Source organism: Gadus macrocephalus, chromosome 2, assembly GCF_031168955.1.
Source record: "Gadus macrocephalus chromosome 2, ASM3116895v1".
Taxonomy (NCBI): domain Eukaryota; kingdom Metazoa; phylum Chordata; class Actinopteri; order Gadiformes; family Gadidae; genus Gadus; species Gadus macrocephalus.
This window is the reverse complement of record NC_082383.1, coordinates 949583-964582: the sequence shown is the minus strand read 5'-3', so window position 1 is coordinate 964582 and position 15000 is coordinate 949583. Positions and strand designations below refer to the sequence as shown.

The 15000-nt window shown below is 44.2% G+C and overlaps 1 protein-coding gene across 1 annotated transcript in view; it reads right to left on the bottom strand.

Moving 5' to 3' along the window:
- LOC132474253 (voltage-dependent T-type calcium channel subunit alpha-1H-like) overlaps window positions 1-15000 on the bottom strand; it is a 39191-nt gene that overhangs the window by 23861 nt on the left and 330 nt on the right. The window lies entirely within an intron of this gene.

Here is a 15000-nt window from a genome sequence, read left to right as displayed (position 1 = left end):
CTCCCCTCTTCTCTCTCCTTCTCTTCCCCCCCTCCTCTCCTCTTCTCCCGTCCCTGGTGCTCTCCTCTACTCATCTTCCTGTCCCTCTCCTCCGCCCCTCCTCCGAGTGCTGTTTATCAAACTAAAAACTGTCACACGCTTCAGCAATCTGGAACCTCCTGGCGTGTGTGTGTGTGTGTGTGTGTGTGTGTGTGTGTGTGTGTGTGTGTGTGTGTGTGTGTGTGTGTGTGTGTGTGTGTGTGTGTGTGTGTGTGTGTGTGTGCGTGTGTGTGTGTGTGCGTGTGTGTGTGTGTGTGTGTATGTGTGTGTTTGTGTTAGAGTGTGCCTTGCTGTGTTTACCCCCCCCCCCCCCCCCCCCCATCACTTAATCCTTGCAAATAAACATAACTGTCAATTATTTGTCACATACCCAAACATATAAGACACCTGTTCAGTGCTGGCCTATCTATTCTATTATCTATCTATTCCTTAGATTATTCTTGAATGAGCCCTTTGTTTTAAACGGATCACCTTTCAGTGGGGATCATGTCCATTCCAATTTTAGTTTTCTTGTTTGACTATTGATTTATTTAACCACACCTCATTTTCTGCCGAATCCTGACATCCTCCAGTCTCCCCATCTTTCTCTTTTCCCCCTCTGAGACATATTTGTCATCCAGTGTCTTTTTCATCCATTCTTTCTTTCTTTCCTGTCCTGCATCCATTGCTCTCTTCCTGCATCTCCGGTTTAAAAGGTCAGACATGTCACCGCCTAACTAAACACAAATCAAGTCGGATCACATCACCCTTTTAAAATGTCTATGTAAAACAACCATGCAAACACACACACACACACATAGACACACACACACACACACACACACACACACCTATTGGCACACACACACACACACGGTAGCCTTTGAGTCTATTGGAGAAATGCTGTGTTAAGTCACTTGACATCAGACTCCCTACTCTCTTTATGTAAGCTGACACACACACACACACACACACACACACACACACACACACACACACACACACACACACACACACACACACACACACACACACACACACACACACACACACACACAGAAACAAAGTCGAATTCCTGTCATTTATACCCAATACTGAAAAGACAGCAATACTTACTGTTTCATTTTCTCTCACTATCCCTCTCTATCGTTCACTCTATCGCTCTTCTCCCTCCCTCCCTCTCTATGTCTCTCCCTCTCTCACACGTCACACCCTTCTGATAGTCACTGGAGTAAATAGGAACCCCGTTCCCCAGCGCTTTATGGCCTCTTTAGATGATCACTGTTTCTATAACTTGTCAACGGGATGAGCTGCCTGCAGAGAAGAAGCGGGGAGCCTTTTAAGCGTGACACACTTCCGTTTCAATCCCTTGTCCGGGCTGCTAATATGATTTACAGGAGGAGCTGCAGTAAGACCTATGAAGTTACATTACAGATGGACCAGAGAGAGATACATAGATTGTGAGTGGGCAAGGTATTATGTAGCTTCAATTAAATAATGGAGGCTTCTGAAGAGGTGTGTGAGTGTGTGTTGATGTAACTACTCCCCCCCCCCCCCCCCCCCTCCTCCTTCTCTGATATTAGATTGACCACGCTGTGTGTGTGTGTGTGTGTGTGTGTGTGTGTGTGTGTGTGTGTGTGTGTGTGTGTGTATGTGTGTGTGTGTGTGTGTGCATTACATTATATTGTTTATTGTTTTCAACACCTGGTTCTGCACACTCACTGTTTACAAGTTAAGTTAAAGTTGAAATGTTAAACTAATTAGATGTTTTTGTACTTCAGATGTCCTTCTGAGCTTCGCCTTTAGCTGGTAATTTACCATCATCCTCACAATGACTATTCTTTTACCTGTGGTACACTGGGTGGGTAGCAACATCTAAATTTTTCAACAAACAGTTTTCAATTTTAGTTGTAGTTATTATTTTCCCAGGAGGAGGCAGGGATGTCAAATCATACATTATTTGTTGAAGGGTCATACATTTATGAGTGCTACGGTTGTCACGGCAGCAGACCACCGGAAAAGCTTTGCATTCGCTGCCTCTCTCTCTCTTCAATTCTCTCTACTTTCCCTGATCCTTTTTTTCCTTTCAATACCTATTACTGTTTCTCTGTCCTTGGTTTCATCTGATGTAAATGAGCTATCTCCTTCGAATTAATCTCCTTGGACCCCTCACTTGGGTCTTTATTTTTTATTGTGTTATTTTGTTTTTCACTGTTTGATATTTAGTCTGCATCAGAAAGTTCAACATAAGTGCACCAGAGTGTGTGTGTGTGTGTGTGTGTGTGTGTGTGTGTGTGTGTGTGTGTGTGTGTGTGTGTGTGTGTGTGTGTGTGTGTGTGTGTGTGTGTGTGTGTGTGTGTGTGTGTGTGTGTGTGTGTGTGTGCATGTAAGATGATTGTGAGAAATGTGATTCAGTCTAACGAGAAGAGTAGAAAGAGGCAGGACATAAGGTTAGGGATCCTGTCCCCATGAAACACACACACACACACACACAAAGACATCACTCATAACTCTTATAGCAGAGCTCTACGGTTACATGTTACTATTTAGTTATTTAGCAGATGATTTGTGTGTGTGTGTGTGTGTGTGTGTGTGTGTGTGTGTGTGTGTGTGTGTGTGTGTGTGTGTGTGTGTGTGTGTGTGTGTGTGTTCTCTAGGTGATTATAAGTGTCTTGTGACAGCCCTGCCTTCTTCAAATCAGCAGCTGATTCTGAGAACCTCATTGTGTCCACTCTGCTTGGGGGGGCATGTGGACCTCACACACACACACACACACACACATAATCAATATCACTAGGAAAATGTTAGTTTCATTACATGAACATACTTCTCACTCACGCACATACAAACATGAACACACACACTCTCTTTGTCTCTCTCTCACACACACACACACACACACACACACACACACACACACACACACACACACACACACACACACACACACACACACACACACACACACACACACACACACACACACACACACACACACACACACGTTGTGCTCTCTTTCAGTACGGCCGCTCCCTGAGTGAGCTCCCTGCAGGCCACTTTGAGTGCCCGCCTGCTCTCCCTCCCTCTCCTCTGCCCGTCCAACCCACTTCCCAGTTCTCCTTCAGTCCTTCCTTCCTGCCTCACTCCTACTCCTCCTCACCCGTTCCGGTCATCCACCAATTATTCATCATTCAGTGCTTGGGTCCCTCGGCCAACCCGTCCTTCCACTCATAACATCCATCCGTCTGTGAGGACACGAGCACAGCCACCCGTCTTCCTCAACTCGCTATGTTTTACAGCAGTAATAGCATTTTACCATTTTAACAGCAGCCTCTGGGCTGGAAGATGGCGTTCACCGAAAAAATTCCCGAACTCACACAAGCACGATGAAGTCAAAAACCACGACTCGTACGATTGGTGAGGATTTTCTTATGAACCTGCAGCCCTCCCTTCCCGCTGCATCACATTCATTCAACCATCTATCATCCGTCCATCGATTCAGCCCACCATCCAGCTATCCCTGCCCTGCTGGCTGGTCCTCTATTATCCCAGCATGCACTCCTCCTGCCGCGAGCCCTCTTGACCCCCATCTATAGGGCCGGCAGAGGCGCCGAACGGAGGGTTGTGTCATATTACTTGTTGTTTTTACCTTTCACTATTCTCTCTCTCTCTCTCTCTCTCTCTCTCTCTCTCTCTCTCTCTCTCTCTCTCTCTCTCTCTCTCTCTCTCTCTCTCTCTCTCTCTCTCTCTCTCTCTCTCTCTCTCTCTCTCTCTCTCTCTCTCTCTCTCTCTCTCTCTCTGCTCTGAACAGAGATGAAGAATGGCTCTTAGCAATAACACTCTGAAATGTGTTAACATGTCAGTGTCACTCTATGAACAGACACACACACACACACAAACACACACGAAAACGTCAGCATTCACACAATCAATATCACTGTGAAAATGCCTTTTTCATTTCATAAACACACTCTCCTCTCCCAAACACACTCCTCAATCTCTTTTTTCCAAACACACAAACCCACAAAGACACACATACGCTTCATACAAGAACATATCCCTGAAAGAAAAATCATGTGTAACCTTCAGCTTTTCAACACACTCCACATGCAGAACACATGTCACACATACCGTCAAAACACATGTTTATATTTCCTGCAGGACTTCCATAAAACTGTCAAGATGTTCAAAACGGCAGTTCATCACTGATAATTATAGAGCAATCATTGGTTGAAGGATCTAGCGGTTTCCCCTTTCCTCCTCTGCTCTTAGATGAGGTAGTGCATGACTATCAAACCAATCTGTATTGTAGTCCTATGGCTACGGCTGGACATCAATATGCTTTAGAATGATGGAACCTTCTGGCCCAGAGCTGTTCTGTTAGATGTCATGTACCTCATGGTGAATATAGACTTTCTTGTTCCTCTGCCTTCGATTGAAACTGCTTTAGGCCTACTCCTGACATTGAATAATACTTCCTTTTGGACTTTTATAATGATTAAATACATTTTCTATTCAAACATTTGGTCAAAAGTACTAGTAATCATTGCTTGATTTAATTTCACGACATCTCTATTGCGACCGCGCTACTCATTCAAAGACTAATGGTCCTCCATTTCTCTCTCTGTCTCCCTCTCTCTCGCTCCCTCATTAGTTAGCAGTTGGCTGTTCCTGGCTCTCAGCAAATCGCCATGCCGACACGAGGACGCTCGCCGGAACAAACCAGACCAGACCTCAGTGTGTGGGAGGTCTGACGACAAACATGCATGTTAGCACTCGACTGTTCATACCAAGCTGCTGGTCACACGTCTATGCAGAAGAGAGAAGACACACACATGCATACATACAGTACATGCATAGACACATTCGGGCCAATAATCAAAATGTATAGCTTTACTGAAAATGTGCATTGTTCATTGGCAATTGAATGCACCCACTCAATTATAATCATCTAGACCTAGCATTGTTGACGTCACACACAAAAGAATCATACATCCAACCTCCTTTACATTCCAAATCCCTCTCTGGTCCATTTCAGATCACAGAAGAAGACTGCGGCTGTTGCGTGGTACAAAGAACGACGGCGAACACAGTAAGAAGACGGGCAGAATGATTTGGGGAAATAATCTAATTGCGATTGTAATTTAGTATGCAATTTTTCTTTCTAAAGTTCCTTATTTATTTATTTATTTTTGCAGCCTTTGCGATTTGCAAATCGCGTTCTATTTCATTGCGATTGCACACCTTCTCAGCCCTAGTGAGAAGGTGCCTGATAATTAAACAGCAGACAGTATGACGGGAGCAGGTACCTGCTGCTGGCGAGCATTGAGCCCAGCTGTGACGTATAGACAGTTTCTTCTCTCTTGAGACAAGTGCAGAACGCCCCCATTACAGCCACGTGGAGCTGAAGCCTGGACAGTTGCCACAGCTGCCAGGCTTGCCACACCCCCGCTGGCTCACACACACTGCACCGCGAAGCTAAGCAATCAGGCAGCCATCAAGGAGCGAGAGAGCGTGTGCGTGTGTGTGTGTGTGTGTGTGTGTGTGTGTGTGTGTGTGAGATTAACCGCTATAATAGATGTCTATTAGAAAACAGACACAGGGCCTGTAAGCTCAGTATTTCCTCATTAAAAAATAATGAGTACTAAGTGGCATCTCAGACAAAAACAGACGCGCACACAAACAGATTCACACACAGAAGCACACACAAGCATGTTCTTACACAAACACATCTACGGGAACAAAATGGCATGTAGCAGTAAGGGGAAATAGGGTTTGATAGGCCTGTTGTACCTTGGAGTGACAATTAGAGATCATCAATCAGTCCAAAGTAGATTAATCTATTCAAATATTGACCCTGTGTGCTTGTGTGTTTGTTTGTGTGTGTGTGTGAGTGTGCCTGTTTGTATGTGGGAGCGCTCTTGTGTGTGTGTGTGTGTGTGTGTGTGTGTGTGTGTGTGTGTGTGTGTGTGTGTGTGTGTGTGTGTGTGTGTGTGTGTGTGTGTGTGTGTGTGTGTGTGTGTGTGTGTGTGTGCGCGTGCATGCGTGCGTGTGTGTGCGTGCATGCGCACCCACGTGTGTTTGTGCGCGTGAATCAGAGTTGAGCAGCCTGTATGAGGCGTATAGACAATGGCGAATTCGATCCAGCGGACAATGGATCATTTCGAGGGAGGACAGCTCATTGCTTTTCCATTTTATCATCCCGACTTGCGGGAGACTAGTTTCTCGTGCACAGAGACGCACCGCTGCGCCCTGTGTGAGGGCAGTTCCTCTCTCCCTCCCCTGTCGCGGTGATGGGAGTGGCCTTGATTTAAAAACAGGGTGTGGCCATCCATCTGGGAGCCAAGGTCTTTCAAACCCATTTTAAATCATGAACGCAGCATGTTGAGGTTAATTTACGTAGTAGTGGCAGTCAGACCGGTTTAGTCAACATTCATTTTGTTTCCGTTGCAAAAATCAATCAGAGAAAATGGAAGTGGAGGACAGAGGACTGCCGTGACATGACTACTACTGTGGATTGTGTGCTGCACATTTGAACTGGAGGTTTGTCATTTCACCAACACCTCCATCTATCAAAGTATTGATTTCTCTACAAAAAAGACAAAAAAAAAGACAAACGTATTAGTATGGCCACATCTGACATCTCTCGCGTTTATCACTTACATCTGTTTCTTTACTCTTTGGTTCTACAGAGTGAAAGCCTCTGTGCACAAACCAACACCAGCTCCTCCATATTTGGTGTGGGTTGCACTGCAACACTGCAGTAGAAATGCACTGCAAGGTTGGCCCCTGATTTCACAACTGGCATTAGAGGCAAATGGGCCTTGCACTGTTTCGGCAACAGAAGAAAAAGGATTTAGTAAAATGTCATCCTTTTTGGTATGGGCAACAAGAAACATTTTAATCATCAACATCTGGCATATATTGCACAATATATAATTATGTTGTGTTTACATTTCAGCTGAGGTCGAAGGTTTAGTTTGATCCGTAATCAAATGTCAAGTGTATCTCTCAAGTGGTGATGGATGTTAGATTGTGAATCACAATAGCCTCCCGTTTTGGTTTCCAGTAGTAGGATAGTTTGATACACTTAGTTTCTTCCGAAACATAAAGAGGTACAATCATAAATAATTGAAATATTGACTCAGCAGTCAAACAACCAACCACCCACGCAGACACAAAACATACATACACACCCACACACACACACACAGCTCCTGTGTGTAGCAGAGCTGTTCTGTTGCCTAGTTACCAGGTAAGAGTTGGATGTAAGAGCATCCCAGCATCTTAGAAAATCCCAGTGTCCCACGCTAACACACAGTGCCTCTCTCTCTCTCTCTCTCTCTCTCTCTCTCTCTCTCTCTCTCTCTCTCTCTCTCTCTCTCTCTCTCTCTCTCTCTCTCTCTCTCTCTCTCTCTCTCTCTCTCTCTCTCTCTCTCTCTCTCTCTCTCTCTCTCTCTCTCTCTCTCTCTTCCGCTTTCCCTCAGCTCCAGCACACACTCCATGTATAAAGACCATCATGTATGCATGGATGCATTTGTGGCTTTTTCAAAAGGCACACTTAAACTGTATCCGTGCACTTAAAGCATAAACTACACACCTTCCAACATCATCGCCATGAACACACACCAGTTCACACACACACACACACACACACACACACACACACACACACACACACACACACACACACACACACACACACACACACACACACACACACACACACACACACACACACGGATACTCACACCTCTACCAAGCCTCTAGCACCATAGATTGCCAACCTTGAGTCAAAACTAGGCCAATAAAGCACTTATCCACTCTCGACCTTCAATGGAAATGTAATAGATGTTGTGCTAGTCTTCAAGCCACTTCTAGCTAGTCAACAGCATAGGCTTCCCCTTTGTCTGAATGTGTGTTCACTTAGTAACATGGGTCACACAACTTGAAGATGAAGCCATTTTAAACACCATTGATGAAAATAAATTGTTCATTGTTATTAAATGTTTATTTTACTGTATGCCTTTTGAGTCCATTTAATTGTCCCTGGTATGGATATGGACATAATCATATACAGTTGCATATAAAACCAAATGTTGAGTTTTTTTATTAATTTGGTTCAACATTTGTGGGTATTATAATGTAAATGGCCACTCATCTTTGAGCCCAGTCGAAGAAGAGAGTGAGAGATAAATGGCACACACACACACACACACACACACACACACACACACACACACACACACACACACACACACACACACACACACACACACACACACACACACACAACAAAACATTTGCTTAGCTAAGACCTTCATCCGACACTACTTACAACAAGGGCATTCAACCGTGGAGATACAACCCCACAAATTGCAAGAATCATGTGAGTACATAAATTCATCATTTAATCAAACTGCTTAAAGTGCTACATTTTAGACACAATGGGGTGATTTTCTGACACATGAACACAAACAGAGGTAAACATTTCTATAATATTTGACACTAAGGCCCAATCCCATTTCTACCCCTTAACCCTTCCCCTTACCCCTTCCCCTTAACCCTTCCCCTTACCCCTTCAAAACAAGGGGGAGGGGGAAGGGGTAAGGGGTAGAAATGGGATTAGGCCTAAGTCTTTCTGAAGGCCAAACCCGGGAGGTTGGCGCAGGGCTAATCAGAGGTAGAGAGCAGGAGAGAAAGAGGTTTGTTGATGCATCTGCAAGTGTTGGCCCGATCACACGTATTACTCCACTGTTGGAAAGCCATCTTCAAACACAATACGAAATCAGAGGCTCACATACACGCACACACATCACCAATCGCTCAACCACACGTATGTACACACACACACAAACACTGTTTGGTTCTTTAAGACATATGTCGCTATTGGTTCATCTATAACAATGCACAGAATAACCCAGACCGACATTAGGTGTATCTCACAAGCATATCACCAAGAATCGAACAAGCATATCACCGAGAATATACATATACAGGGAGAAAGTTGGGCGATTTTTACAAGCTAAACTAGTCGTCAATTTATGGTTGCCCATTCTTAGTCAATCCAGCACTTTGGTGCTTCAAACTGTGCTACAGAAGATCAACCCTTGAAATGAAATTGATGTGGTATAAACTGAATGCGGTGTTGTTGACTATTTGTGTATTTGATTAGAAACGCCAGGGCATTCTAGACAGAGACATAGCAACAAATACACTGGAAGAGAAGGGCTGAGCTCCATCCCTTGCTCACAGACTTTGAAATAACAAACACACACGCACCCAACCACACACACACACACACACACACACACACACACACACACACACACAGACACACACAAAAAGTCAAAGAGTGCTATGTGTATTGCCATGACAACCTCCTCCATGCTTCCTGGAGATGGTCTCTACCAATGTTTTATTTATTCATCTCATCACTGCATTACTGTGCCTTTCGGAAACACCATGACACAGCCACACACAGCCACACACACACACACACACACACACACACACACACACACACACACACACACACACACACACAGACTAAGCGATATACACAGAAAAGTTGATGTGCGTGCGCAACTGCAAGCTTGCTTGTGTGCAGTGCAAACACACACACAGGCATAAAGATGCTCAAGACACAACCAGAGACACACAGTGGGTGTAAACAGACGTGTTTACGTGGAGGGTAACTTGGCCGTGCGAGGCTAAACGTTGGGTTTCCTGGGTGATGGAGGGGATGGTTCCAAACATGGCCGACTGACCATCGGCCTGCCCTGTGTTTGTATTGATCGTGGTTGTCTAGGGGTTTGGAGAATCTTCGTTTTTTAAACAGATATCACAGACAGTGTTCACCCAAACACTCAAGTGTCTTTTTTTCCACACCAACAGACCCTCACAAAAACACACACATTCACACACGCAAGCAGATCCAAAGGACGGCTAACAAAAGGATACACAAGACGAGACTACTCTGGAGCCTTTCTAAGCCGAATGTGTGTGTGTACACCCTCTGATTATCTTTCGGGCACACAGACACGACCGCATGCAGGCACGCACACATATCCACAAGATGAAAGCTGTGTGTGTACACGACCAAGCTCATTAGATACAGCAGTGAATCTACTTAACAGCAAAGGCAACAAGGCAATCTGGCCTAAAAGCATAAATTAATATCAGAAACAAAAATGAGAGCATTGGGACGGACGGAGCAGGAGAGACAGAGAGACGGACACAGATGAATGGATGAGGGACAGACACGCAGACAGACCAAAGAAAGGGAAAAAGATAGGGAAGGACAAATGGATAGATGGACAAAGTGACAGGCTAACAAGCTGACCGAAAGACAGAGGAGGAGAGAACGATAACCAACAGAGGCTATAAAAGATGAAGAAGCCCACAACTTGTTATCTACCTCAACCTCTGTCCCTTCTCTCGTTGGTTGTTTGTTCACGCCATTTAACAAAAAGGGGGGCGGGACAATGGGTGAGGCATTTGTGCGTGTACTTGTTAACGACTGACAACAAGCGATGCAAGGATTCGCACCAAATCTGGAGGGAATGTTAATCGGGGCTGATGAATAGCTGATCAACCATTTAAGCAATTTTTTTTAAGCCAAAAGCAATGGCTGTGGCATATCACCTGCCTTGAACTGGGGGAGGGTTGATTCGCTTTCCACACCAATTTGCTAAAAGAACAGACATCAACACCAGCAAATTTGGTGCAACGGTTGGTAATAGGCTGAGGTAGAAGAAATACTAGTCAAATGCGATGCAGACAAGCCCTGTCTACTTCTCATTTGGCGGGACCGCACTCTAGAGTAAGTGCTGAGGTGTCCAATAAAAAACTCGTTGCTGAGCAGTTTTTGTTTGTTTGGCAAATGGGAATAGTCCCCGCATTGATCAGCAAGTCATTCTTTTGACTAATGTGTACTGGTCCGGTACATCTTAATTTAGTCTTCTCCCCGTCTAGACTAGACATATTGTGTAATAAGAACATCATAAACCAAAGTGACAGACGTGATCCTGTCTTGGTACTGGCGCATAGAGGAGGATCTTTGTGTTTTTTGTGCAGACGAGAAAGGCACAGCGCAACTTCACTGCAACACCTCAGAGAAAATGGAAGGCAGAGCAGAGTGAGAGAGGGTAGGGGAGTGAGAGAGAGGGAGAGACGGAGAGGGAGGAGAGGAGATCCTACTTTGAACTGAAAGCAGTACACTTTGTCCGATTGTCAGATCTTGGCTCCGTGTAAAACTCTGCTTTTTCACTGCAGAACCAATTGGATTTAAATTGCGGCATTTTACGCTCTCACTACTCTTTTTGAACTCAGGATTATATATCTTTTATCTATCTATCCATCTACCAGCTTGCTGGACTTAGTGCAACAATAATGAATACCGGCCGGGAGACACAGTCACAAGCACATGCCAGAGAAACCAAGGCCGAGCGATAAAGACGGAGAGAGACAGAGATAGAAACAAAAAGATGGTGAGACAAGGGGCTAGGGAAAGAGATGATAGGGGAACGAGGAGCCGGTGATGCCACTCCTTGTATAGTGTATCTGTGACAGGAATGACAGTCTCGTTTGTTTTTACTGCCGAACTGCGGGGGTGGTAGTTTGGCGAGAGAATTTCTCCGCCGGTACCCTCAAACATGATGAGTAGCCATGGAAACAGCAGTGGTTGCAATGAAAAAATTGACACGCTTACATGCACGCACACACACAGCTACACTGGAGCAGGGCCACTGGTTGTGTTCCTGACACTCTCCTAGAGGTGTGTGCGCGTGTGTGTGTGTGTGTGTGTGTGTGTGTGTGTGTGTGTGTGTGTGTGTGTGTGTGTGTGTGTGTGTGTGTGTGTGTGTGTGTTAGGGCTGGATACAAAAATCGATTTAATGGATTTTGGATTCAATTTCAATTAAATTTTGCAATATCGATTCATAGGGCATGAGTTATATATTTTTTTTTTGTTACCATTATTATTATTTTTGCATTTTAATAAAGAATGCCTTGATGCCATATGCAGTGATGGAATGTTGTAGTTCAAGTACACTTTCACTTGCAATTCCTTTCTAATTTTTAAATTGCACTTTTGAGACTTGAAACAGTTTTGTTTACAGCTCAAGTTTAAACTGTCCAATTTAAAAGTTTGCACTTAAAACCTGTAGTTTAAGGTGAAGAGAAAAAATGAAGCACATTTGTATTTTGTAACACAGTTGAGCCATTTTCATTATTTAAGAGCAGATTGAATCGAATCGAATCGTGATTAATCGATTCAGAACCTTATGAATCAAAATCGAATCGATTTAGGAAATTGGCCACGATACTCAGCCCTAGTGTGTGTGTCTGTGTGTTCGTTTGGAGGACAGTGCAGGTGTGTGCTGATCTCACCCAGCAACCTTTGAAGAAAGGATTTGTCGCACATCAAAATAACTAACATTGCGGTGATTTCCTACCATTCTTCAAATAATGAACTATCAGGTGTGCATGCTTGGAGTTATCATGGCAATGCTGTCGTATTATTGTTGTGCTTCCATCACAAAACTAACATTGGTTCCGATTGTATGTTGAGCTTGTTGTGGAGATCCCCAAGAGATGAGACGTTCCCTCAGCCCGCTGCTCGCTACGTGTCACCCCGGCCAGGCAGAGCAGAGCAGCCAGCTCACTGCTCATCACGGGGCTATATCCAGGTTCTCCACTGACTCCAGAGTTTGGCTTGTAGGGTCATGGTTTGTGTTTGTCATGATTGACCGACTAAACAAATACACACGCACATGCAGTCTCAGATCCAGGGCACACACTCATTCACAGAGAAAAACAAATCGGTTCACACACACACACACACACACACACACACACACACAAACACAAAAAAACCAACGTAAACACACTCACATTAACATAAACACACACACACAAAAACACACTTGCTGTTCATAACAGCATCAGTGACCAATAGATGTACCGATACAATATATACTGGAACTGTGCATAGAAATTACCAATAGTTCAATCCTTACAAACCCTACAGAAGATATGGACACACAGATGCTAGTAGATACACACACTCAAACGGTCAAATATATGGTAGCCATTTGATCGAGAAATAGCAAAACACACACACATACACACACACACTGACACTAACACAGACACGCAAACACACACTCACACAAACATATATATATATACACACACACACACACACCAAACACACACACACACACACCCAGACTGACACACACACAAACACTCACACATACACACACACACACTGACAGTAACACAGACACGCAAATACACACCAACATATACATACACACACACACAGACGCAAACATACACACACACACACACACACACACACACACACACACAAAAGTACAATCATCGATCATTGTAAGTACATTGTTACTACAGACACTCATCAGGCCATACTTATGGTGGGAGGGAACGTTCTTCTGAGTGCAGGGTGACTAATGTAGACAGACAGGGTCAGCACGGCCACTTATACATGTGATGGATTCACCATACAGGCCACTAGCTGCAGACTAATCAACCCTCATCACAACAACACACACACACAAACGGACACACACAGACTCACACACACACAAACACACAGAGATGGTCACACACATACGCACACACATACATCAAACAGCGACACACACACACACGGACACAGACTGACACTCACGGACACATGTATGCACGCACGCATGCATGCACGCACACACACACACACACACACACACACACAAAACACACTTCAGCTGCCTCTGCCTATCAGAGCTTTGAGGAGGGGGTGAGGGTAAGGTGGGAAAACAAGGAACTACAAGCATTCTAACTAAGCATCTGACATAACATTGTTTTGGTTTTGGATAAAAAATTTAAAACAACACAGTCATCTATGGAACCAAAACTCATCAGTAAACTAAAGATTATAGTGTTTTAATAACTGTTGAATTTCCTGAAACTGTTAGTTCTGCTCGGCTAAGGATGAGTTCTTGTCCCAGGGCCATCTTGCTGACGGCCGTTCTTCATGCTAAGGACAATGGAGGAAGGCTTAAGATATAAAAACCTAGCCACCTTACAGACAGTCAAGTTTGCGTTTTGCAATGGACATCAGTCTGGCCTCAGATAGGCAGCAATTGATCTCCACATATGGGCAAGACCTTACGTTGTTTAAAAACCTCAAGCCAATCCGATTAAATAAATAGGTGTCGCTCTTGCCAAATCTTGTTGGAAGTAAAGCAACAATCCCAAATGTCTAATCAACTTCTAACATCGTTCCACACCTTTTTATACAAAATCTTCCCTCATGTGAGATGGGGTGAAATGAATGAATGAAACCCTATTCGTCTTTCATGAGAAAAACAAGTCGAGTGTATACAACTAACAACATGCTTGGAAGTAGCCACCTGACTCATCACTATTAAAGATAGACATTTGCTGAAAACACACACATACACACACAAACACAATAACACATACACACACACACACGCAAAAAGCATGTGCTGCGCTTTTAAATAATATAACACTCAAATTACATACGATTGATACCTAGGTCCGTACTTTGTGTGTGTTTGTCCACCTTGTGTGTGTGTTTGTCCACCTTGTGTGTGTTTGTCCATGTAGGTGTGTTTGTGTGATGTTTAACCGAACCACCAACTTCCTGACTTCACGGCGTGGTGTCGCTAAATACCAAAGAAATATAATGTTTACACAGATCACCACAGACCACCAACCCTGTAATGTTTACACAGTGCGTTCTGAGTGTATACATACAAATAACACTAACACACACACACACACACACACACACACACACACACACACACACACACACACACACACACACACACACACACACACACACACACACACACACACACACACACACACACACAGAAGGGAACTAGAGCTAGGTAAGGGATATTGGAGGCAGTGTATTGGTGGATTATGAAGCAAATG